Source organism: Saimiri boliviensis, chromosome 21 (assembly GCF_048565385.1).
Source record: "Saimiri boliviensis isolate mSaiBol1 chromosome 21, mSaiBol1.pri, whole genome shotgun sequence".
Taxonomy (NCBI): Eukaryota; Metazoa; Chordata; class Mammalia; order Primates; family Cebidae; genus Saimiri; species Saimiri boliviensis.
The window spans coordinates 11,046,961-11,074,677 of NC_133469.1; the positions used below are offsets into that span (position 1 = coordinate 11,046,961).

At 45.2% G+C, this 27,717-nt stretch overlaps 1 protein-coding gene across 6 annotated transcripts in view; it reads right to left on the reverse strand.

The window, feature by feature from the left end:
• SGSM3 (small G protein signaling modulator 3) overlaps positions 1-27,717 on the reverse strand; it is a 38,668-nt gene extending 10,951 nt beyond the window's left edge. For all 6 annotated transcript variants that reach the window (XM_074391151.1, XM_074391148.1, XM_010343420.3 and 3 more), the window contains exon 1: positions 27,601-27,717. The gene's annotated coding sequence lies outside the window, so the exon portion shown is untranslated. The remainder of the gene's footprint in view (positions 1-27,600) is intronic.

Sequence of the window (27,717 nt, forward strand, 5' to 3'; positions counted from 1 at the left end):
CTGTAATCCCAGCTACTCAGGAGGCTGAGGCAGGAGAAATGCTTGAATCCAGGAGGCGGAGGTTGCGGTGAGCCGAGATCGCGCCATTGCACTCCAGCCTGGGTAACAAGAGCAAAACTCCGTCTCAAAAAAAAAAAAAAAAAAAAAAAAAAAATTAGCTGGGCATGGTGGCGCGTGCCTGTAATCCCAGCTACTCGGGAGGCTGAGGCAGGAGAATTGCCTGAACCCAGGAGACGGAGGTTGCAGTGAGCCGATATCCACTCCAGCCTGGGTAACAAGAATGAAACTCCGTCTCAAAAAAAAAAAAAAAAAAAAAAGACATACAAGCGTGGGGACAAAAGTAGCTCCCATGGGCAGCTCAGCTTCTGCTCCTGCCCCAGAGACATGCTGACTAAGCCAAGTTTAGGATAAAGGCCAAAGCAGAACATTCCTGACCATTAAAGAGGCTCTGGTACCCAAGTGGGAGAGGTGCTCCCTCCTGCTTCCAGAGACGCCCGCTAAGAACCAGGCGGCAGAATCTGCTTCCCCACGGGCCAGCCATCCTGGTTGGTTTGTTCTGTGTGAAGAGAACGGAACTTTAATGTCTTCCTTCAGTGTAAAATATAGGTGATACAGGGTTTGACTCAGAATTATGAGTTGGATAAAGGATTACTTTTTTTTTTTTTTTTTTTTTGAGACGGAGTTTCGCTCTTGTTACCCAGACTGGAGTGCAATGGTGCGATCTTGGCTCACCGCAACCTCCATCTCCTGGGTTCAAGCAATTTTCCTGCCTCAGCCTCCCGAGTAGCTGGGACTACAGGCGTGTGCCACCATGCCCAGGTAATTTTTGTATTTTTAGTAGAGACGGGGTTTCACCATGTTGACCAGGATGGTCTCGATCTCTTGACCTCGTGATCCACCCACCTCGGCCTCCCAAAGTGCTGGGATTACAGGCGTGAGCCACCGCACCCGGCCAGGATTACATATTTTTAAATTAAAGAGACCGAGTCAGGAGTTTTAAAAAACAGTTAATGTCGGCCGGGCGCGGTGGCTCAAGCCTGTAATCCCAGCACTTTGGGAGGCTGAGGCGGGTGGATCATGAGGTCAAGAGATCGAGACCAACCTGGTCAACATCGTGAAACCCCGTCTCTACTAAAAATACAAAAAATTAGCTGGGCATGGTGGCGCGTGCCTGTGATCCCAGCTATTCAGGAGGCTGAGGCAGAAGAATTGCCTGAACCCAGGAGGCGGAGGTTGCGGTGAGCCGAGATCGCGCCATTGCACTCCAGCCTGGGAAACAAGAGCGAAACTCCGTCTCAAAACAAAAACAAAAAACAAAAAAAAAAACAAAAAAAAAGTTAATGTCATCATTCAATCCTTGTAACACATTTGTAAGTATATCATTTTTATTCCTTACACAAGAGAAAATAAGCCTAGAAGAGACTGACAGTTTCCAAATGGACTCCCAAAACTGTGCCCTGCCACACATGCAACACCACCCTAGGAAATGACAGACACATGGCCACCAGCTAGATGGCCCTGGGAATGGAACCCAGTGTTCTATTAATGCCTCCTACTGGCTTGGAGCCCTGAGATAGCACTTGACTGTGGCAGAACAACCGCATTTCAGCCTTAGGAGGGAGTGGGGTCAGCACTTATCCTCTGCACCATGATTAACAGTAAAGACATCTCGGCTGGGCATGGTGGCTCACACTTGTAATCCCAGCACTTTGGGAGGTCAAGGCAGGCAGATCACGAAGAGATAGAGACCATCCTGACCAATGTGGTGAAACCCCATCTCTACCAAAAAAAAGTACAAAAATTAGCTGGGCATGGTGGTGCGCACCCATAGTCCCAGCTACTCGGGAGGCTGAGACAGGAGAATTGCTTGAACGCAGGAGGTGGAGGTTGCAGTGAGCCGAGATCGCGCCATTGCACTCCAGCTTGGATGACAGAGCAAGATTCCATCTCAAAAACAAAAAGACATCTCAAAGGCTGGGCATGGTAGCTCATGCCTGTAATCCCAGCACTTTTGGAGGCCGAGGCTGACGGATCATTTGAAGCCAGGAGTCAGACCAGCCTTGCCAAGATGGTGAAACCCTGTCTCTGCTAAAAATACAAAAAAATTAGTCGGGCATGGGGTGGTGTGTGCCTGTAATCCCAGCTACTCGAGAGGCTGAGACACGAGAATTGTTTGAACCCATGAGGCTGAGGTTGCAGTGAGCCAAGACTGCACCACTGCATTCCAGTGTGGGCGACAGATGGACATGCTGTCTCAAAAAAAAAGAAAAGACCTCTCCAGTCCAATCCTAGCTCTGCTACTCCCCGACTTATTATAACCTTGAGCAAGTTTGCCTCACTTCTTTATTAGTTTTCTTTTTCATAGAATGTAATAATAATACCTGTGTCTTACTGTGATTATGAGGATTACGTGAGATAATGCAAATAAGGCCTTTCACACACTCCCTGACACATATGAGTACTCAGTATCAGGCAATTAATTAGTAGTCCTAAAAATTTCTAGAAAGTAATTGTCAATATCTGGGCCCTCTCCATTAAGGTATACTAAAAACTATTATGCTGAACCATATGAAATTGTTGATATTCATCCATTACATTCAACATAACATGTCCCAGTTGAGGTCATGAGAAAGACTCCTCATCACCATCAGCCCCAGATGCAGGAGTTTGGTTTGTTGGTCTCAAAGGGCAGAGTAAAAGTGTGGAGAACCTACAGGCTGCTGTAGGAGAGAAATGAGCTACATCTGGCTGTGGAGGCCTGAAAAGGCTGGGAAGACCCACTCAGGAGTCACTCCCCTTTCCTAATCTTGGTTCTCCTCCCACTCACTCATTCAGCTTATGGGGCTGAGCACCACTAAGAGCCAGGCAGCTTCTAAGGGCTGGGATGCAACAGTGGGGGAAAAAGCCCCGACCCTTACATTAGAGAATCAGATGATAAACACAGAAATAGATCGTGATAACTACAGTGCTGTGAGAAAACAAGGTCAGGTGTGGAGAGTATCAGAAAAGAGGGGATTTATATCAAGTGGTGAGGAGAAGCTCTTCAAGAAAAAGGGTTAGGGACATGTGAGCAAAGACTGAAAGGAAGTGAGGGCTCCTGGCTACCCAAGGGAAGGGAGATCCAGGGAGCAGCAGCACCAAGCTGGGAGCACACTGGGCAGGCTGAACCAGCAGCAAGACAGCAGGCAGACCGGAGGAGCTGGGGGAGGGACAAGGAAAGAGTAGGAGGACATGCAGCAGGGGGCTGCAAGGCCTCACCGTGTGGCTGAGATGCTAGGCTTCATTCTCACTGAGCTGAGAAAGCAGGGGAGGGCTTTGAGCTCACTCTGGCTGCCTTGCAGAGGAGGTGGTAAACATAGAGGAAGCTGTTGGATTAGTCAAGGTGAAAGGTACGTTGACTTTGCTATTGTGGGAATGCTGAGAATTGGTCAGATTCTGGATATATTTTATCTTATTTGTTTTTATAGAGACAAGGTCTCTCTATGTTGCCTAGGTTGGTGGTCTTGAACTCCTAAGTGATCCTACTGCCTTTGCCTCCCAAAGTGCTGTGATTACAGTTGTGAACCACACCAGCCAGATTCTAGATCTACTTTAAAGAGTCTGCAAGGTTTAGCTCTTCAATGCTACACACACATATCCATGTATATAAGTATATAAAAACACACCACTTCTCGCACTGGCTACAGAGCCCAACCGGATATGAACTGTTAAGCTGGGTGGGCAGGTTTTTCCTGCCTCTAGTTGCTATGGAAACCTTCCTGAAAGCAGCCATCTGGGAGTTGGCAGGAACGACCCAGAGAGTTAGCCACGTCAGGGTAGCTGCCCTCCTGGTCACAGGAGTATTGAGAGGCAGAGACTTTTGAAAAACCTGATTCATTTAGGCACCTTTGCAGAGCTCTAGAAAGAATGTTTCAAAATTAAATGTACATACTCCCTATCTGCTAATCCTATAATTTCCTATAAGACAAGTTTTGTTTAAAAAGCACAGAAGGGCCGGGCGCGATGGCTCACGCCTGTAATCCCAGCACTTTGGGAGGCCGAGGCAGGTGGATCACGAGGTCAAGAGATCGAGACCATCCTGGTCAACATGGTGAAACCCCGTCTCTACTAAAAATACAAAACATTAGCTGGGCATGGTGGCGCGTGCCTGTAATCCCAGCTACTCAGGAGGCTGAGGCAGGAGAATTGCCTGAACCCAGGAGGCGGAGGTTGCGGTGAGCCAAGATTGCGCCATTGCACTCCAGCCTGGGTAACAAGAGCAAAACTCCGCCTCAAAAAAAAAAAAAGCACAGAAGGCCAGATAACACTATGAAACCCTGTTTTCCCACATCTGTGGGGAGGGACAGAAAAGGTTCTGTCCATTTCCGGTGGTCTCTTCATGAAGATCAGAGGGATCTGGCCCCCCATTCACTCCTGTCCTACTATCATGTCCTGTTTTCTATGTTCTTAACGACACAGCACGGTTGCTACTATGACACAGATGGTTTTCTACAGACATTTACCAGGGAACACGAAAGCTGTAAGCAGTAGAAGCAAAAATACTTCTAAGAGGCCTCTGAGATGCTGAAGACTGTTTCCTGTGAGGAGGGAAGACGAGACTGGAAGCTATAGATAAAAACTCACCTAGACAGAGAAGCACAAAGCTGGCAAAGTCCAAGAAAGGCTGCAGTAAAAACAGATTAATATGCCTACTATTTTTTTCGGACTCAAAAGTGTTTGTAGAAAGTGGTTTATTTAGAGAGAGAGAAACAGGAGAATGAATAAGAAAGAAAAAGCTAACTCTCACACTGTGTGAGAGAAAGAAAAGATGGAATCGAGGCGAGGAAAGAGAGTTTCCACACTGGAAGGGAATAGAGAGAGATGGAGTTTAGGAGGGGAAGACAGGCTTCCACGAAGGGAGTGTTCGTGGAAGGGGACCCAAACATGGAGTCCCAATTCTTGTATTTTTTTTTTTTTTTTTTTTTTTTGAAACGGAGTTTCGCTCTTGTTACCCAGGCTGGAGTGCAATGGCACGATCTCGGCTCACCGCAACCTCCGCCTCCTGGGCTCAGGCAATTCTCCTGCCTCAGCCTCCTAAGTATCCGGGATTACAGGCACGCGCCACCATGCCCAGCTAGTTTTATTGTATTTTTAGTAGAGACAGGGTTTCACCATGTTGACCAGGATGGTCTCGATCTTTCGACCTCGTGATCCACCCGCCTCGGCCTCCCAAAGTGCTGGGATTACAGGCTTGAGCCACCGCGCCCGGCCCCAATTCTTGTATTTTTAGTAGAGACGGGGTTTTACTATGTTGGCCAGGCTGGCCTCAAACTTTTGACCTGGTGTGATCCACCTGCCTCAGCCTCCCAAAGTGCTAGGATTACAGGTGTGAGCCACCCCCCCAACCACCACCAAATTATACGCTTTAGAAGAGTAACTTTTATGGTATATAAATTACATCTCAATTTTAAAAATAATTACAGGTTTTAGTACAACATTAATTAGAGTAAGAATGTATCTTGAGTTTTTTTCTGAGGATAAGCAATGAAGCGGAGTATTGACAGCAGTGTATTAACTTCTCTCCATCTTGCCTTTCTCTGCCTCTGCAGAGCTACTACTACTCACCACCTAAAATATCCACCTCTACAGAGATTTAATGCTTATACAAAACCAAGGAAAGAAAAACAAAAGTGTAAACAATTAGAATTAGCTTATCCACAACTGTGAAAAAGGATCTCCTTCTCTCTCATTTGTAACTAACAATTTACTAACACAGCACTGCATGAATTTGACATCTTAGCAACCTGTGAAATCAGGAATTGACTAAACTGCTAAAAAAAATTTTTTTTTTTTTTTTTTTTTGAGACGGAGTTTTTGCTCTTGTCACCCAGGCTGGAGTGCAATGGCGCGATCTCGGCTCACCGCAACCTCCGCCTCCTGGGTTCAGGCAATTCTCCTGCCTCAGCCTCCTGAGTAGCTGGGATTACACGCACGCGCCACCATGCCCAGCTAATTTTTTGTATTTTTAGTAGAGACAGGGTTTCACCATGTTGACCAGGTTGGTCTCGATCTCTCGACCTTGTGATCCACCTGCCTCGGCCTCCCAAAGTGCTGGGATTACAGGCTTGAGCCACCGAGCCCGGCTAAAAAAAATTTTTTAAAGCCTGTAACTTTTCAAGTTACTGTAACAAGCCCCTTCCCACCCCCCACCCAACCCCAACACAATAGTTTAAGTAATTACTGGAATAATCACTGGGAAGAAAAACTGACAATACTTTGAAGCTCAGGTTTCCAAGCCACTGGTTTTGATTGATTATTTTTAAGGCTAAAAATTCCCAGTTGTCTCTTCACATAGGGTGCAGTTGCTTCCTATGATAATGAAGTATTAATAAAATACTTTTCCAAAAGCAAAAGCCACTAAAAGCAGTTTAAAGGAAAAGAGATACTTCTAAACAAGGATACCAGAAAAGTGCAAAAATTTGTAACACAGGCTCTAAGGGGGGAAAATGGTATTTATGAATCTATTTACAGATATGCCTCCGTGTCTCCTGAGTTTTCGCCACAGCCCAGGCATTTGGTTCCCAGGCCCGGCCTGAGCTGGGTTTGGGTGAGACACTGGCTGTCAGAACCCAAGGCTCAGAAGCACTTCTTGCCACTTTGCACCACTGCTCACAGGACCATTCTTTTTCACGGAGAGAGAATACAGTAAGATGCAAACACAAGTGATAAACTTAAGTCCTAGCAGGATAAATTTCAGGGCAAAGGAAATCTCTGGGTTATAAACACAGTCAATAGGCTAATCATGGGAAAGGAAGCTCTGGACACTTCTTTGAGTCTTGTAATTACACTAACAAAACTTTTTGTGGTATGTTTTGAGAAGGGTTTTACTCTGTTGCCCAGGCTGGAGTGCAGTGGCATGATCAGCGCTCACTGCAGCCTTGAACTCCCAGGCTCAAGCAGTCCTCCCATCTCAGTCTCCTGAGTAGCTGGGATAACAGGTGTGCACCACCACAGGCTGCAGTGTAGTTTTTTTTTTATTTTTTGTAGAGTTGAGATCTCATTATGTTGCCCAGGCTGGTCTCAAATGCCTGTAATTCCAGCACCTGGGTGCTCCCAAAGTGTTGGGATTACAGGCATGAGCCAACACACCCAGCTGATCAGAGGTTCTCAAACTATAGAGTGTATCAGAATCACCTGGAGGGCTTTCTAAAATCCAGACAGCTGAGGGTGCCAGCCCCCAAATTTCTGACTCAGCAGGTCTGGGTAGAACCTGAGACTGCCTTTCCCAGGTGATGTGGATGCTTTTGGTCCAGGGAACACACTTTGAGAACCACTGACCTGAATTCCTCCTTGACCATTCTTTTTTTTTTTTTTACGATGCTCTGTCGCCTAGTCTGGAGTACAGTGGTGTGACCCCGGCTAACTGCAACCTCTGCCTCCCAGGTTCAAACAATTCTCCTGCCTCAGCCTCTCGAGTAGCTAGGATTACAAGCACATACCACCATGCCTGGCTAATTTTTGTATTTTTAGTAGAGATGGGGTTTCACCATGTTGGTCAGAACTCCTGACCTCAAATGATCCACCCACCTCAGCCTCCCAAAGTGCTGGGATTATAGGCCTGAGCCACCACAGCCGGCCAGCCGATAGTCTTCACATTGTAGCTAAGATGTGGCCTCCTCTAACAAGCCTTCCTTTCCAACTTCCATGTCCCCTACCTCCTTCCCTGACAGAATTCATCATTGTACATGCTGCTGTTTACTTCATGTGATACTGTAATTTACAAACATGTGTATCTGTCCTATGTCCAGTACCTAGCCCAGTGCCTGAAATGTGGCAGAGACTGTTTGATAAATGGAAGCACACCAAACTCCTAGAAGATCCCCATGTACAACACGCTCTTTTCCTGTGCCTTTGCTCTCTACTGCTCCCCTGCTCATAATGCCCACCACTTTACCTGACTTACACTTCAAGGCACAGTTCAAGCATTGCCTCCTCGAAGCAGGCTTCTTTGATACACCCCCTGCCTTTAGTTTATGTTAGGTGCCCCTATTCCTCTGGGCCCCCAACCAACCTATCTACACATATCTTACTAATAGCTACCATCATTACATGCTAAGTGCCAGGGACTCTAATAAGCAGAACTGAATTAAAACCTTTAGAGGCTCTTTGGCCCAGCAATTCCCGCTTCTAGAAATTTATACTACATACCAGCAAAATGACCCACATACAATGTAACTACCTACAGCACTGGTTGTGAAAACAAAATATTAGATGGCAAAATATTAGGAAACCTCAATACCCACTGACACAGGACTGTTTAATTACAGTATATCTATATAATAAAATAGTGTGCAGCTGTCAACAGATAGGAGCTAAGAAAAAAAAAGCAAGAAAAACAGAAGAATGTGAAAATACTTGTTTAAAAGGGGAGAAATTTTCATATAAAATAAAGAACACTGCATGGCAGGGAGACTTTTACTTCATACTCTTTCCGTATCTTTTGCATTTTGAACCGTGTTAATCTGTTACCTATGCAAACAAAGTTAAAGATGCATACAATTTTAGAGCAAGAGAGATTAGGGTGCCCCGCCCCATTTAATTCAACATAAAAATGAAACGAATATGAGGAAGTTCTAAAAGTTTAGATGTGTTTCCCTGTATGTCTTACTCTGTATCTATGAAATGGCCAATAATGAGTTCTATTTTCTCTTCATTTCATGTATCTGCTTTATTAGTGTCCTCAGCATGTGCTGGCTCTAGCTAAGGAGTCAATCCAGCACAGCTGAAGTTTGTTAAATCCAGAGACGACACTGCACTTCTTACCATATCTGACCATTCAGTAGCATCTAGCTCTGTATCCACTTCCTGCTTAAAACACAGACTCTCCGGGTTGGGAGCGGTGGCTCACGCCTATAATCCCAGCACTTTGGGAGGCCAATGTGAGTGAATCATAAGATCAAGAGATCGAGAACATCCTGGCCAACATGGCGAAACCCCGTCTCTACTAAAAATACAAAAAATTAGCTGGGTGTGGTGGCGTGGGCCTGTCAGCTACTCAGGAAGCTAAAGGAGGAGAATCGCTTGAAGCCAGAGGGCAGAGGTTGGAGTGAGCCGAAATCGCGCCACTGTACTCCAGCCTGGTGACGGAGCGCGACTCCATCTCAAAAAAACAAGTCTCTCTGGGTGTCTGTGCGTCATGATCCTTTGGTTTTCTTCCTGGCTTTTTGACTCCTTCTTAGTCTCCTTTTTCTCCTCCTATGCCTGTTCTTAAGATGCCTTAATGTTTTGCCTTCGACTCTCCTTTAGCTCTCTGCACTCTCCTGGAGCTTCTGGTTGACTCTCACAACTTCAATTAACATCAGCAGGCAGATAATTGATTTCTAGCTCCAAGATGCATTTCTCTCTGAACCTCAGACCAGCACATCCAGCTGGCGGGCAGCTCCTCCATATTCTTCAAATTTGCCAACACCTTTCCTCATGAACCTGGTCCTCCTTCAGTGGTCCCATTGCCATTACAACCTACCTACCCACTTTCTCCAGGCAGGATTTGGGCATCATGTTTAATGGATTCTTCATCTTTCCATCTTCACCCCTCAACTATTTGGTCTTTATGTTTTTGAAGCCCCCCTTTTCTCTTACAGCTTGTTGCTACTTTCGAGTTGGGGCTGTTATCATTTTTCACTATCATGATGATTACCTACCTCTCAACTGAATCTCTGCCTCCACTCTGGGCCCCTCCCCTCCATCTACTCTTTACCCTGCAGCTACAGAAATTCTTTTAAAATGCAACAGATCATTTCCTCCCCTTTGCTTTTAGGACAAAGTCCAAATTGGTTAACTTGGTTTGTAAGACCCTGCATGACCTGGCAGCCCCTGCTACTCCCTGCAGCCTCATCTGTGAACACCTGCCTCACTTGTCTCCAATGCACTTTATGCTTTGGCAGCATTATCTTGGAAGCCCTCTGTGTTCTCTCAGAGAATGCTGCTAAATACAGCAATTACTCAGAAGTATGTAAAGACAGCCTTGAAACTTGGACCCCACCAAACTCCATGATGAAGCAGCTAGTGGCACTGAAATTCTAGAACTGGCTCCCACTCCGGTACCCTAGTAATTTTTGTTGATCATTTATATCACCCTTATGTCAAGGACATCTGAGGTGAGCATCCATAGTATTATACAAATTTCTCAGTTGCCTCTCCCAAAACCGGCATCAGCAGAAGAGCAAAGTAACTCTGAGAATCACACTGTACCTTGAGTTCCACTCCTGCTCCTCCTACAAGGTTTACAGCTGGGGCTGCTTACCCTTCCCTGAGTCAATATTTTCTTTGTGACAGCGATAGTGTGTTCCTTTAGGCAAGAATTAGGTGTGACTGTGTAAGGAAGAGCACGGACTGGAAACATGGGTCAGGGAAACAGGAACCTCACCCTAGAATTCAGCACACAAAGTATGCACGTCCCCTCCCTGCATAGGAGTACCAGTTACACTCAGCTGCCCTAAACAGACTTGCTCACACTCATAACCGTGCCCAGCTCCTCTAGTTGAAGTCATCAATCATCCACAGTAATCTGGTGACTTACCTGAGTCTCTCCCTGGATCATTCCTCTAGTATTTATGGCCTAGCAGTTTCTAGAAAGGATAAGGAAAGCAAAAGCAAGGTAACTGCATAAACCTTCTGTCATTTCCACTACCGGGAGTGGGGGATAACCACCCCCTCAGAAGTATGAGTAAAATAAATACGAGTTAGTTAACTGCAACTCCGCATTCGGATAGTTCTGAAAAATAGCAGACAAGCTTTTTTGAGGAAAATAAAGCTCCTTAAGGGCTGACCGGCAAAGAAGGCCACTGAGAAACCTATATTGAAAGTTTTAGATTAACATAGGAGCTTAGGGCACTTAAGAGGAGATCATAAATATAGTTAACAAAGTTGCTATTTTTCATATAATTAAACTACAGAAGTCAAGAAACTATCTCATCTTTATGTCATTTATGTGAATTACCATCTATATAATTACTGGAACCGTTTCATTTGCAGGTATGAGCATACCTACATAGTAACCCTAAAAAAATGGTAATTATATTATACTAGAGTATGTATGGTATTATAGAGTATATATACCATTATATACAGAGTATATGTACTATTATACTCTGTGGCAGTGAGTAGATGGCGGTATTGGAAGGTACATATGAAAGAAGAAAAAATAGTATGTATTAAGCATTCAACACACTGCTAAGCACACTCACAGGCATTATCCCCATTTTACACCTGAGAAAACGACGGATCAAAGAGCTTAAGCATCTTGCCCGTATCAAACAGAAGGACTGACTCCTAAGCAGTCTCACTATACCATACTAACTAGCACAACTCTAGTTATCAACTCTGTGAGGAAATTTCCAGAAAAGATCCTGAAGCTGTCTGTGCATGTGCAGGAACAAAATATCTTGACTTGGGATGAGAGACCTAGTGGGAGCCAGCCAGATTTAAGACACAAAGCAACTATATTAAAAAAAAAAAAAATTCTTGTGAAATCAAAAATTAAACAGATAAATTAGGAGAAAATTCTCATAAGAGCAAATGAACTCCTCTAACAGATCTGCACCTGTATTTCGAGACCATTAACTTCTCTGGTACTGGGGTGCAGGACAAAAGGACTCACACAGAGTCATGAATTATAGTTGGAAGGATCCTGTGGGTTCATCTCTCAAATTTTTTGAAAAAAGAAACTAGGGCCAGGCACAGTGGCTCACACATGTAATCCCACCACTTTGGGAGGCTGAGACAGGAGGATTGCTTTAGGCCAGGAGTTCAAGACCAGCCTGAGCAACACAGCAAAACCCCTTCTCAACTAAAAATAAAAAATAAAATAAAAAAGAAATTAGCCCGGCATGGTGGTGTGCGCTTATAATCCCAGCTACCTGGGATGCTGAGGTCAGAGAATCACGGGTCAAGGCTACAGTGGGCTGAGATTGCACCACTGCATTTCAGCCTGGGGAACCTGAATGAGAGCCAGTCTTGAAGAAAAAAAAAGTTCCTCTTATTGCTTTTTCTGCTTATGTTCCTCCTGGACAAAGGGAACAAGCCACATGCTATTTATCTTCACTGTTACTCAGCAACCTTCATTCATCTCTAATTGACTTTATGTCATATTTCCTTCAGTGATATTTTCAAATCGTTTTCACAGTTCTTTGATACCCAACTACTCCTGCTGCTCCTCACTCCCAGCTGAGGGACTGTACTCCAGCTATAACGAAGCTGAGATTATTAGACTTAAGCTTCCTCAACTTCTTTGCTCTCCACGTTGAAACTTGCTTTTCACTTGTTTTCTCTTTCTGCCCTCCTTCTCAGAAGAGAAAGTGGTCTTCTTCCTTCCTAGATTAACTTCTCCACCCACAAGAACCTTTCAGCCTATCTCCTTTACACCCTTTTCTTTTGTGCATCTTCAGTCTTTTCTTCACTGGCTCCGTGTCCAGGGCAAATACTCAGATCTCCTGTACCCTGAGTTAAATGAAACAAAACAAAGCAACTATCCCTGTATCCATTCAAGCATTTACCTTTGTAGCTCTTATTCCCTGCCTCCCTGCCATGCTTTTTAAATGTGGTGCAGAATCCTGTATCAATGTTTCATTAATCCACTCACTCCTTAAGTTTTTCAGCCTAGCTTCTGTCACCACCAAAACTGCTAAGGTCTCCAGTGGTTTCCTAGTCATATTTGGAATCCTGTTCCTGTGGCCACATTTCCTGATATTCCCTGAAGCATCGGGCTCTGCTGACTTACTGTGGTTTCTTGAACTGTTCTATGACTCTGAGGCTCTCAGGGCACAGACCATATTGGTTTTTCTTTTGTATTTAATTGCTTCTTTACTGCCTCTTCTTTCTCCAGACACCCCAAAAAGACATTCCCCACATCAGTCCTCTTTTAATCCATTCCTAATGGATTCCAACTGGGGAGTCCCTTCCTATTCTGAATGGGGATTTAGCTATTACTGATATAAACTACAAATCTCTCTCTCTCTCTCTAGTCATGATGACACACAGATTATTTCCAACTTAATGTTGGATAGCTTCATTTAACTATATACCACAACACATTAAAATATGTATTTCTTTTTAATTTTTAAAAAATTTTTTGTTTATTTATTGAAGATGGGGTCTCCCTGTGTTATCCAGGCTGGATCATGACTCCCTGCAGCCTTGACTTCCCAGGCTCAAGCGATCATCTCTCCTCAGCCTCCTGAGTAGCTAGAACTACGGGCGCATGCCATCATGCCTGGCTAATTTTTGTATTTTTATTTTTAGAGACAAGGTCCCACTATCTTGCCCAAGATGGTCTTGAACTCCTGGTCTCAAGCGATCCTCCCACTTTGGCCTGCCAAAGTTCTGGGATTACAGGCATGAGCCACCACCGCGCCTGGCCTTGGCTCCTGCTTTTACTTCCACATCAAATCCGTTGCAAGTCTATTGATTTTACCTCTAAAATGCCTCTAGCATCTCCATCTCCACTGCCTTAATCCAGACCCAACCCGCCACTTTACTGGGCCACTGTCAAAATCTCCTAAAGGTTTCTGTGCCTATGTTTATGTTAAACAAAGGTAGGTTAATATCCCCTGAAGCACAGCTCTGATTCCATAGACCCCAATCTACTTTCTGAGTCAGCTTATTTTTCCTTCATGTACCCTAAGCTTCAGCCAACTGGGCCACTCACTACTGTCTCAACATGCCTGTGTGCCTTTATTTGTATTGTGTCCTCTGCTAAGAAAAGGCCACTTTCCATTTCCAAATATCCAGATTCCATCCCTCTTTCAGTGCTTGCCTCTGAAACACCACTTCCGTGAAGCTTTCCTTAGTACTTCCTCTCAACATTTACTAGTTCCTACTGACTTTTTTTTTCCTTTTTGATCTTTTTTTCTTTCATGACTTCTATCTCATTTTACTAGTTGTGGATGTCTTATCTATAAACTGAAAGCTCTTCAAGGGCTGAATCCTCATTAGCACCTAGTAGAGTACTTAGGGATTTAATTAATGTTTGCTGAAGTAGTAATCACCTGTTTCATGAGATATTTAATTATTTGTTTTAGGAGGTACCTAATAAATGTACCTTCCATAGTATTTCAGGACTCTGTGAAATCTCCATTCACCTTTATACAGTGCTACATGGGAACAAGAAGGCCTGGGCCTGACAACTTGCTCTGCCACTTAGCTGTGTGGCCAATTAATCTTCTATAACCTCAGCTTCCCTATCAGTAAAATTAGGATAACAGGTACCTACAGAGTAAGTGAAAAAGTTCTTAAAACCCCTAGCACATGCTTGGCATGGAGACCCTATTTTCCAAAGATGGGCCAACACAATGTAACGTACCTCACATGCTCTTCTTCAAATGTGACAATGAGACTTCTCCCACCGACTGGTGGGGTCTATGTCTCATCCACTCCCCGTGAACCCAGGCAAACCTCTGTGACTCCCTCAACCAAGAGAATACAGTGATACTTTGTAGCTTCTGAGGTTATGTCATAAAAATGTCACACATTTTCACCTTGTTCCCTTGGGAGGTTAGCTCTTAGAACACACCCACCATGCTGTGACATAGGTAAGATAACATGGAGAGGACATATGTAGGTGTTCCAGCCAACAGTCTCAGGTAGCACCCAGCTGACAGCCACCATCAACCCCAAGACATGTAAGGAAACTTTAGAGACGACTCCAGCCCCATCAAGCTGCAACTGCTTGAGAGACCCCAGGAAAAACTGTATAGCTGACCCAACCAACCCTCAAGCAAGAGATAATAAAATGATTATTGTTGCTTTAAGCTGCTAAATTCTGGAGTGATCAGTATATAGCAATAGATAAATGAAAGAACTGGTGCTCAATATTTGTAGTTGTTAATATACTACCATTTTAAATTTTACTCAGTCTCGTCTCAACCCTTACTTTTATGCAATGATGAGTCCTAAACTTATCCTGACCGCACATGGCAGGCACTACTCTTATTCTTTCATTTCACATCCTGAGTGCTTACTCTGTGTCAGACTCTAGGCTAGATCCATGCAAGACAGGACAGTGAACAAAACAAAATCCTGTTTTTGTGGAGCTTTTATTCTAGTCTAATAGAAAGACAAATATATCTACAATATAAAATAAGAATTATTTTTTTGAGATAGGATCTGGCTCTGTCTGCCAGGCTGGAGTGTGGTAACCTTGGCTCACTGCAACCTCAACCTCCTAGCCTCAAAACCATCCTCCCACCTCACCCTCCCAAGTAACTGGGACTAAGGCATGTATCACCATGCCCGGACAATTTTTGTATATATTTTTGGTAAAGACAGGGTTTTGCCATGTTGCCCAGGCCAGTCTTGAACTCTTAGCCTCAAGCAATCCTCCTACCTTGGCCTCCTAAAGTGCTGGGATTACTAGTGTGAGACACTGTGCCTGGCTCCAAGAATTATTAACTTACAACAAACTGCACAATAATTTATATATATGTTGGGTAGTAATAAAGGGCTCTCATGCTTATTTATCATTTGTTCTTTTCCAGAAACTAAAGGACTCCAGTTATTTAACTTCAAGATTTACCTTTTAAATTTAGAGTAATAATACAATACTTCAGTTTGTATTTCCAGTTCCTAAATGCAGTATCTTATATTGTTAAAATGTCTTATAGCTGGGCATGGAGGCTCACACCTTGTTATCCCAGCACCTTGGAAGGCCAAGGCAGGAGGATCACTTGAGCCCAAGAGTTCGAGACCAGCCTGGGCAACATAGTGAGACTTCATCTCTACAAAATATTTTTTTAAATTAGCTGAGTGTGGTAGCACACACATGTAGTCCCAGCTACTTGGGAGGCTCAGGTGGGAGGATCATCACCTGATCCCTGGAGGTGGAGGCTGCAGTGAGCCAAGATCATACCATTTCACTTCAACCTAGGTAACAGAGCAAGACTCTGTCTCAAAAAAGAAGAAGGGAAAAGCTTGTGCCTTTCTTCTGATGGCTTCTATAGACTAGTAAATAGTAAACTCTTTCTATAACCTTTCCTGAGTACTTGGTTCTTCCCAATATGGAAGACTATCATGCTAAAACATTGCTTATATTATGTGAATCAATGGGGGAAAATGAAATTTACAAAAATAGAAGCTACAGCAATTTGTATTTTTATTATTTTTTAGCAGGGTCTTGCTCTGTTGTCCAGGCTGGAGTCAAGTGGTGTGATCACAGCTCACTGCAACCTCGACCTCCCAGCCTCAAGCAATCCTCCCACCTCAGCTTCCTGAGGAGTTAGGACTGTAAGCACACACCACCACGTCTGCTAATTTTTTGTTATTTTGTAGACAGGGTCTCAGTATGTTGCCCAGGCTGGTCTCAAACTCCTGGGCTCCAGCGATCATCCTACCTTGGCCTCCCAAAATGCTGTAATTACAGGTGTGAGCCCAGCCTATTGTTATGACAAAAGTTATAGGCCAGGCAAGGTGACTCACTCCTGTAATCCCAGCACTTTGGGAGGCTGAGGCAGGTGGATCACGAGGTCAGGAGTTCAAGACCACCCTGACCAAGATGGTGAAACGTTTCTCCTAAAAATACAAAAATTCATGGTTACAGGTGTCCATAATCCCAGATACTCAGGAGGCTAAAGCAGGAGAATCACTTGAATCTGGGCGGCAGAGGTGCAGTGAGCTGAGATCACACCACTGCAGTCCAGCCTGGGTGAGAGTCAGACTCCATCTCAAAAAAAAAAAAAAGTTGGCCAGGCATGGTGGCTCACGCCTATAATCCAAACACTTTGGAGGCCAAGGCGGGCGGATCACCTGAGGTCAGGAGTTCAAGACTAGCCTAACACGGTAAAACCCCGTCTTTTAAAAAAGAAGAAGAAAAATAAAATAAAATAAAAAAAGTTATAGGTTGGGTTTGGTGGCTCACACCTGTAATCCCAGCACTTTGGGAGGCAGAAGCGGGCAGATCACTTGAGGTAAGGAGTTCGAGACCAGCTTGGCTAACATGGTGAAAGCCCATCTCTATTACAAATACAACAATTAGCGAAGTGTGGCAGCACGTGCCTGTAATCCCAGCTGCTCTGAAGGCTGAGGCAGGAGAACTGTTTGAACCTGGAAGGCAAAGGTTACAGTGAGCTGAGATCGTACAACTACACTCCAGCCTGTGAGACCCTGTAACCAAAAAAAAAAAAAAAAAAAAAAAAAAATTATAGCCACTCATGGTTAAAAAGAAAAAAAAAAGCTGTTGGATCGTTTATCTCTGTTAAACTGTGGTTCCCCCTAAGTCTTGCTCAGTTCAGGCCCCCTTGCACTGCCTGCTGCAGATATGCATATCCCTTACTGAGTTATTAAGTAAATCTCTCTTATATGTCAGATGATTAATAAGAGAGACCAGTAATCCCAGCACTTTGGGAGGCCGAGGCTCATGGATCACTCAAGCCCAGGAGGTTAAGACCAGCCTGGGTAACATGACGAAAGTCCATCTCCGTAAAAAATACAAAAGTTAAGCCGGGCGCCGTAGCTCACACCTGTAATCCCAATACTTTAGGACAGGGGTCCCCAAACTTTTTACACAGGGGGCCAGTTCACTGTCCCTCAGACCGTTGGAGGGCCAGACTATGCAAGGTGTGACAACCTTCACAGCCAGCGCTGCTGCCTCCATTATCCCAGACAGCGGTATCCAGTGTCACAGGCCCAGCACCGCCTCCAGTGCTGTATACAGGGATGGCGGTGATCAGCCTGTGACACTGTGTATACAGCGTCCTGGACATCTGCAGCAGCGGTGGGCCTCTTCTTTGGGAAGCCCACTGCTGCATGTTTCCCCTATTATAAGACACCTCCTAAAAATAAGACAGCCCCCGTCTTTTGGGGGTAAAATTAATATAAGACAGGGTCTTATAATAGGGGAAACACGGTGTGTAGTAATGTGGGGGGAGACTTTTGGGCAAAGGGAGGTTATAGGGGCCATTATGTTGTACATTTGGGGGAGTATGGGGGCCATTGTACTGTGTGGTAATGGTTATAGTGCTTTGCCTTTCTTCCTACTTCTGCTGTTATTTCACACTGCTTCCGGTGATGTGGGGCACCGCAGCCGCAGACCGGCTGTGCGTCATATGACGCGCTTCTGGAGCCGTGACGTGTGCGTCCTGCGTCACCAGAAGTAGTACTGTACATGAGCGACGCTGCCACATACAGTACTCCAGGAGCACCAATGAAAGAGGTGCCCCTTCCTGAAGTGCGGCGGGGGCCTGATAAATGGCCTCAGGGGGCCGCATGCGGCCTGCGGGCCATAGTTTGGGGACCCCTGCTTTAGGAGGCCGAGGCGGGCAGATCACGAGGTCAGGAATTTGAGACCAGCCTGGCCAATGTGGTGAAACCCCGTCTCCACTAAAAATACAAAAATTAGCTGGGTGTGGTGGCATGCACCTGTAGTCACAGCTACTCAGGAGGCTAAGGCAGAAGAATCACTTGAACCCGGAAGCGGAGGTTGCAGTGAGCTGAGATCGTGCCACTGCATTCCAGCTTGGGCAACAGAGCGAGACTCCGTTTCAAAAATAAAATACAAAAATTAGCTGGGTATGGTGGTGCATGTTGTAGTCCCACATACTCGGAACGTTGAGGTGGAAGGATTGCTTAGGCCTGGAAGGTTGCAGGGAGTGGAAATCGTGCCACTGCACTCTAGCCTGGGTGACAAAGTGAGACCCTGCCTTAATAATAATAACAGAGACCACAAATATTATCAAAGTTCAAAGAGATAAAGAGATAACTACAGGTTAATATGGAAAAGCCTTCATGAAAAAGAGAGATTTACTTAATAACTCAGTAAGGGATATGCGTATCTATAATAGACAGTGCAAGGGCCTGAACTGAGAAAGACTTAGGGGGACCACAGTTTAACAGAGATAAACAATCCAACAGTCAGTCACCCTCCACTCCACATCTTTCATTAATTAGCTGTGTTATATCGGGATCTCTGATCCTCATGAAGGGGATGATCTCAGACTTCTGGTCTTGAAATGTTGTGATCCAAAGAGAAGAAGAAAAGAGAAAGGCACCAGTGAGTAGGGGAAGCAACAGAGAAAAGGTACAAAGTGGACAGCATGAGCTGGATATTCTCCTAGAACACAAAGCAGACCCAATGGTGACTGTGTTGAGGAAATACTCATTCAATCAACATATGTTTATTGAGTGCCTATTATGTACCATGCACTGTTTTAAGTGCTGGGAACACAGTACTCAAAACAGAAATTCCATCTTTCAAAGACCCAGCATCCTAGAGGAGAAAGAAGTGACCTGAAAAATTACTAAGAAACTATATTGTATGTCAGGTGATGAATAGTGCTATAGAGTAAAATGAGGCAGGAAGAGCCACTGCCACTTTCAGGAAGCTGCTATTCTAAATTAGGTGGTCAGGGAAGGCTCAGTAAGAACGTGAAATCTGAGCAAACACCTGAAGAAGTATGAGAGACTAGGTTGGAAAAGTGAGGAAAAGCAAGTAAATCTTCTAGAAAGAACTCTAGGTCTTAGAGTCTGCAGATTTATATTTCAATCAGAGAATCATTATCTTAGCCTTGGAGAGAACTTTACAGTTCATTCAGTACAACAGCCCATTAGATTATTATTATTGGGTTTTGTTTTGTTTTTTGAGACAGTCTGACTCTGTCGCCCAGGCTGCAGTGGTGTGTGATCTCAGCTCACTGCAATCTCCGCCTCTCACATTCCTCTCCTGCCTCAGCTTCCTGAGTAGCTGGGATTACCGGCATGTGCCACCACACCTGGCTAATTTTTTGTATTTTTGGTAGACAGGGTCTTTTTTTTTTTTTTTTTTTAAAAAAAAAAAGATGGGGTTTCACCATGTTGGTCAGGCTGGTCTTGAACTCCCAATCTCTGGTGATCCACCCACCTTGGCCTCCAAAGTGCTTGGATTACAGGCATGAGCCACTACGCCTAGCCAAGACAGGGTCTTGCCATGTTTGCCAGGTTGGTCTCAAACTCCCGGCCTCAAGTGATCTGCCTCCACTGGCCTCCCAAAATTCTAGAATGGCAGGTATCAGCCACCGCGCCTGGCCATTTTTATTTTTTATTTTTTCTGAGATGGAATTTCGCTCTTGTTACCCAGGCTGGAGTGCAATGGCACGATCTCGGCTCACCGCAACCTCCGCCTCCTGGGTTCAGGCAATTCTGCCTCAGCCTCCTGAGTAGCTGGGATTACAGGCACGTGCCACCATGCCCAGCTAATTTTTTTGTATTTTTAGTAGAGACGGGGTTTCACCATGTTGACCAGGATGGTCTCGATCTCTTGACCTCGTGATCCACCCGCCTTGGCCTCCCAAAGTGCTGGGATTACAGGCTTGAGCCACCGCGCCTGGCCTGGCCATATTATTTTTAATACACACAGGGTCTTGCTCTGTCACCCAGGCTGGAATGAGTTGCACCATCAGTTCACCATAACCTCAAACTGCTCGGCTCAATCCTCCCATCCCAGTCTCCCAAGCAGCTAGGACTACAGGCACACACCATCATGCTTGGCTAATTTTTCTTACTTTTTTTTGTAGAGATGTTGGTCTCGCTATGTTGCCCAGGGTAGTCTCGAACTCTTAGCTTCAAGCGATCATCCTGCCTCAGCCTCCCAAAGCAGTGGAATTACACGCATGAGCCACCACACCCAGTCCCCATTAGATTACTAAGTCCATATTACTCCTCCTAGGTGACCATCTTGTCTTGATCTGAACAATCTGGTGGATGTACCTATCTCCCTGTACCAAGACAGTCTGTCCACCCATGGATAGCCCTGCCTTAGGCTTTAACTTGGGCAGAAATATATTTGCTAATATCTACTCTTTGGTCTTTTTAGGGGTACTCTGTATTCGATATACTTCAGACATTTGAAGATACCCAGGTCTCCAAGATTCCTCTCCTCTTCAGGTTAAAGTTAGCTAATTATTTTAACTTTTTTTTTTTTTTTTTGAGACAGAGTCTTGCTCTGTCACCTAGGCTAGAGTACAGTGGCACTGTCACAGCTCACTGCAGCCTTGAACTCTCAAGATCAAGTGATCCTCCCACCTCAGCCTCCCAAGTAGCTGGGACTACGGGCACATGCCACCACGCACAACTATTAATAATTTTTAAAGCCAGGCTCGGTGGCTCACGTCTGTAATCCCAGCACTTTGGGAGGCTGAGGCGGGTGGATCACGAGGTCAAGAGATGGAGACCATCCTGGTCAACATGGTGAAACCTCGTCTCTACTAAAAATACAAAAAATTAGCTGGGCATCGTGGCGCATGCCTGTAATCCCAGCTACTCAGGAGGCTGAGGCAGGAGAAATGCCTGAACCCAGGAAGCAGAGGTTGCAGTGAGCCAAGATCGCGCCATTGCACTCCAGCCTGGGTAACAAGAGCGAAACTCCGTCTCAAAAAAAAAAAAAAAAACAATAATTTTTAATTTTTTTTTTGCAGAGATAGGTTTCCACTATGTTGCCCAGGATGGTCTCAAACTCCTTAGCCCAGTGGAACTGCCTGCCTTGGCCTCGAAGAGTGCTGAGATTACAGGCATGAGCTAGGCCTATTTTAAGTGACATGGTCTCGTGCCTGTAACAGTAAGGGAGTCTCAGCTGCAAGCCACCAAAACTGAATTGGGCAACTTAAGTTATTAAAGACAGGAATGTATTGAAAGGGTATGTAGTAGGGCATAGAAATGAGGATAAGCTGAATAATCAGATGGTAGAAAACAACAGCAGCTCTAGTATCCAGATAATGAGGAATTAGCCCATGGTTGTGATGAAGGAGCTGCAACTGTTTATTGAACTTTACTGTTACTGTATCATTCAACCAAAGCTTCCAATTAAAGAAGGAAAGCATCTATTTGCCTAACATCTGTTGGCCTGACCTGAGCCATGTGTGCCTACCACCTAGCTGGTCACAGATGAACTGTTCTCCAAAGCAAAGCTGAGCTGTTATTCCCAGAAGAGCCTGGAGTGGATGCTGGACAGGCCAAAATAACTACGTCTACTAAATTCTCTCAAAATACGATGCTTCAAATTCCACATAATCAAGATACGGAGGAGCAAAACCAGGGTACTTTCTCTACATATGCTGTATGCCTGGGAAAGTGACCAAATTTGTGCCTGTTTCCTGTCAGACAGTGATGGTCACAAACATATTTGGTAGTTCCTACGACAATCAAAGAAAATGTGTGCAAAATGCTTTATAAACTCGAAGCTAACTGCAGTACTTAATGCAATAAATGCTTGTAACAGTCATTTTATATAGATTTTATTTAATCTTCAGAACTACTTATTTATTGATTATAAGCTAAAAAAAAATATGAAGGTGGAGATTTTAAGCAAAAACTCTAGAGTCAGGCCAGGCGCAGTGGCTCACGCCTGTAATCCCAGCACTTTGGGAGGCCGAGACAAGTGGATCATGAGGTCAAGAGATCGAGACCATCCTGGTCAACATGGTGAAACCCCATCTCTACTAAAAATACAAAAAATTAGCTGGGCATGGTGGCGCGTGCCTATAATCCCAGCTACTCAGGAGGCTGAGGCAGGAGAATCGCCTGAACCCAGGAGGCGGAAGTTGCGATGAGCCGAGATCGTGCCATTGCACTCCAGCCTGGGTAACAAGAGCGAAACTCCGTCTCAAAAAAAAAAAAAAAAAAACTCTAGAGTCAGACTAAGTTCAAATCCTGACTCCACCCTGACCTGTGCAACCTTTAGCAAGTTACTGTTTCTGTGACTGTTGCCTCACCTGTAATATGGGCATAATACTAACCATCCATAGAGCTGATGTGAGGACTGAGTTAACACAAGTAAAATTCTTAGACCTGTGACAGGTATATGTAGCAAACACATAATATGTATTAGCTTTTATTATGAGTAGCACTAATTATTCCATTTTTGCAGGTGAGAGAAATGAGGCATCAGATAGATAACTTAGAAGCTCTCAAAGTTTAAAGTGGTAAAGTCAGGCCAGGTGCAGTGGCATGTGCCTGTAATCACAGCAGCTCATGAGAGCTAGGCAGGGGGATCTGAGTGCAGGAGTTGGAGGTTTCGGTGAGCTATGATCATGCCGCTGCACTCCAACCTGGGCAACATGACAAGACCCTGTCAATCAAGCAAGCGGTACAGCCAGAAGTTGAACTTTATTGTTGGTACTCCTACCATACTGTTTTCAAAAGTTTAAAAAAAAAAAAAAAGTGGCATTTGGACTTTAACCCTATCCTCAAGTAACATAATTAGGGATATTTACAAATGAACTCAAAACACAGGAAAGGGAAAAAGGAAATGATCTGTTTTTTTGTTTTAGTTTTTTGAGACAGGGTCTCCCTTTGTCACTCAGGTTGGGATGTGTGGTATCATCATGGCTCACTACAGCCTCAATATCCTGAGCTCAAGTGATCCTCTTGCCTCAGCCTCCAGAGTAGCTGGGACCACAAGTGCATGGCACCATATGTGGTTAATTTTTAGAAATTTTTTTGTAGAGGCAGGGTCTAACCATGTTGCCCAGGCTGGTCTTGACCTTCTGGGCTCCAGTAAGAAGCCTTCCACCCCAGCCTCCCAAAGTGCAGGGATTACAGGCATCAGCCACCATGCCCAGCTTGTTTCATGTCTTTAGAATGTTAGCTTGCAGGCCGGGCGCGGTGGCTTACGCCTATAATCCCAGCACTTTGGGAGGCTGAGGCGGGTGGATCACAAGGTCAAGAGACTGAGACCATCCTGGTCAACATGGTGAAACCCCGTCTCTACTAAAAATACAAAAATTAGCTGGGCATGGTGGTGCACGCCTATAGTCCCAGCTACTCAGGAGGCTGAGACAGGAGAATTGCTTGAACCCAGGAGGCGGAGGTTGGGGTGAGCCAAGATGGCGCCATTGCACTCCAGCCTGGGTAACAAGAGCAAAACTCTGTCTCAAAAAAAAAAGAATGTTAGCTTGCAGGATAACTAGATATCTAGAGAAGGCTGAGAAAAGTCACATCGTTATGTTGTAGTGAGAAGAAAAATTCTTTGTCTTAATTGGAAATTATACCTTTCCAAGAATAAGATTTTTAAAAACTGAATTGATGCTGTCAATCTCATTTCTTTCTCTTTTTTTTTAAGATCGAGATTGCTCTTGTCACCCAGGCTGGAGTGCAATGGCACAGTCACGGCTCACTGCAACCTCTGCCTCACAGACAGGTTCAAGCGATTCTCCTGCCTCAGCTTCCTGCCTCAGCCTCCTGAGTAGCTGGAATTACAGGCACCTGCCACCATACCTGGCTAATTTTTGTATTTTTAGCAGGTAACTGAGCCTACTGAAAATAGGCAAATGTATCTCTCCTCATTTATAAATGGTGAGCATACATTAGTAAGCCTAAATTTTAAAAAAGGGAGGTGATTATATGTGTAGCATTCAAACAACGGTGCTGTCCAAATCAGTTCATAAGCCACACTGAAAACTTTCTCAATGAGAAAGACTGGAACACAAGTGTTGATAAGGTAGTACAGCTTATTATTTCAGTCATGCTACTACTGACAGTACTAGTACCATGTTTTTGAGACAAGGTCTCATTCTCTTCCCCAGGCTAGAGCGGATTGGTGCAAACACTGCTCACTGTAGCTTCAACCTCCTAAGCCCAAGAAAGCCTCCTACCTCAGCCTTCCGAACTGCTGGGACCACAGGCGCACATCACCATGACTGGTAATTTTACTTTTTGGTAGAGATGGGGTCTCGCCATGTTGCCCAGGCTGGTCTTGAACTCCTGGGCTCAAATGATCCTCCCTCTTTGGCCTCCCAAAGTCCTGGAGGCATGAACCACGTGCTGGGCCTCATTCAACAGATACTTATTGCTCACCTACCACTGTTCTAGGAGATGAGGGTGAGGTAGTGAACAACACAAAGCCCTACTTCCATAGAGCTTACACTGCAGGGAAGCATTACAAAGAAGAAACTGCGGCTCAGTTATCTGGTCTGTCAGACTCTAAAGCCTATACCGTATCTTTGAACCACGTCATCTCACAGTGGATACAGCCTTGCCCTAAAAGCATACGCCTGAACATGCATTCTTGACACTACAGTCCAGCACAGTTTACGCTTTCTCTGTGTTGTCAGTCCAGTGACATCTTCTCAAGTGTTCCTCCCCCAACTCTCTAACTATAAAAACTGCCCTATCAACGGTAAATATATCATACTGACATGTACAAACTACCCTCTCTCTCTCATTAATCCCTAAAATACCTGACGGCAAGAACTGCATCTTAGCCATCTTTGTAAATCTAGATGATACACAGTAGATATTCAATAAATCGTTGAGAGGAATTCATGAGAGTAGTTTCAACAGAGTTGAGGGTAGACGCCAGTGTGCAATGAACTAAGGAGTAAATGGAGAAGCATGTAAAGTCTGCTTCTTAAGGATAAGTCTAAAAAGGGAAAGTAGGATAAATGGTAGTAATTTGAAGGAAGATTATGATCACAGGAAGGTTTCTTTTTTTTTTTTTATGAATGAGAAAGACTTGAACACAGTTGTTGATTAGGTAGTACAGCAGAGTCAAAAGAGCAGAATTTAGAGTCTGTTAGACTTGAATTCTGGCCCTGTCACTTATAGTGACCTGAGATAACTACAGTGTTTGGTAAACAGAAGGTATTCAATAAATGGTTACAATGATTATTACCATAGGTAGGAGCCTGGACATTGTTGTTCTGACCCCTCCCACATATCTTGTGCTCTAGTCTAGATTCTCTAAATGTGTGTGTGTGATGGCAAAGAAACAGGACCTTTTTTGCTTCTGTAACACCCATTGTGCTATTCCCATTTCCTTGTGAGTCTGGATGAGCTCATGAATGGCTGCCGTGGAAAATTACTGACGTCACCAGCTGAATAAAGACTATCTGGAGGAGAGTAAGCAGATGAAACAGATGTTAAATTATCAAACGTACAAGATTTTGGGTTTCTGCCAAAACCTTCAGTGAGAACTAAGAAAAGGAAAAACTGAAAACACACAGAACTTTTTTAAGCTTCTGAGCCAGCAAGGTGTTCTCACATTCACTCCAGGCACAGAAACATGGTGGTAAAATGAAAGAGATGATTATCTCCTCAGTTCCCGTCTCAATATTTCACTCTAATGTGGGGTTCATTTCTGTGAGGTTCTACCCCAGTTCACTTTTCTATTAACCTGACACTTCCCAGATTCACGAGGTATGCATTTTTATATTGAAGCAATTATTTGTCCACAGTCTTCTAATGTTCTGGTCATGAGTTATGTTCACCTATTACCCATATCTGATCAACACCTCACCCTCTCCCCTCCCTCCCAGGCCACACACCTCCACACTTAAAAAGGGATAGGAAGAACGAAAACTCAGGCTAATGTGATAATTAGGGATGAAAACGCCACATTCACTTAGGATTAACAAAAGCCAGGAAAGATATCGATCTAAAGAATTACAAATTAATCGAGCCGGACACGGTGGCTCAAGCCTGTAATCTCAGCACTTTGGGAGGCCGAGGCGGGCGGATCACCTGTAGTCAGGAGTTGAGACCGGCCTGGCCAACACAGCAAAAACCCATCTCTACTAAAAACACAAAAATTAGCTGGGCATGGTGGCAGGAGCCTGTAATTCCAGCTACTCGGGAAGCTGAGGCGGGAGAATCGCTTGAACCCGGGAGGCGGAGGTTGCAGCGAGCTGAGCCGAGATCACGGCATTGCACTCCAGCCTGGGTGACAAGAGCGAAACTCTGTCTCAAAATGAAGAAATACATACATACAGATTAATCACCAAGAACGGAAATGGTGTAAAGCAAAGATGTAATTCAATTGTTTGTAGTGCAGAGAGTATTGGAACTGAAAGAGATGAGCAAAAAAAAGTGGGGAATGTATGCGCCTACAAACCCAATCACAAACCTGTCAGTGTGGAATATTCCAAGACATCTCCATCCCACCACAAAACACACAAAAAGGAGCCATCGACCTACCGCAAATGTACAGCGCCAGACTGGACGACACCCTGGTCACCCAGTCACTGAAAACCACCTTTCAAACATCTTCATTTTTCTCTCCAAATAAAAAAAGAGCCTAGATCAGCAAACTAAGTATGAGGATAATTCCCAAAATGCCAGTCCTAACCACACCGGGTGATTCCGGCTAACGTATGCCTCAGTTTCCCCCGTGCTAAAATGCAGACACACCGCTGTTCCGAGCCTCAGCCTGACTGGAGCTCGGGCTCTGCACCTGGATCTGAATCCGCCAGGCAAAGACGCAAGTTAACCTGAGGAGGAGTCGCAGCCGTCCCGGTGCCGGAGCCAGCCAGACTTTTTTTTTTCAAAGCCCCCCGCGTCAGGCGCGGTTTCCGGAAAACCGCTCCCGACTGCCAGCGCGGCGGACTCCGGCTCGCGCCCCGGACACCTGAGGTGGCCTCAGCGTCTAGGGGCAGCCGGCCCGGGGGACGCAGCCGACCTCCCCGCCCTGCCGCGCCCCCGGGCCCCCATTCCACCCGCGGCGCCAGCCAGGTCGGCCCGGCGGCTCTCCGGCCCGAGGCGGTGCTTCTCTCTCTCGCCGGCGCCTTCGGCCCGTGAGTCCCTCGGTCTGACAGTCCGACCACAGCTGCCCCGCAGCCCCCGCCTGAGGGGAAGGCGAGTCCCCGCCGACTCCCGCCCAGCACTCACCTGCCCCGCGGGCCACCTCAGCGCCAATCCCGGTCGGGTTAGCAGCTTCCCCGCTCGCTCCGTCAGGGCTCAGCGGCGTCTACCCGCACGCGCGGCGGGGCGGGGCACGTGCGACCG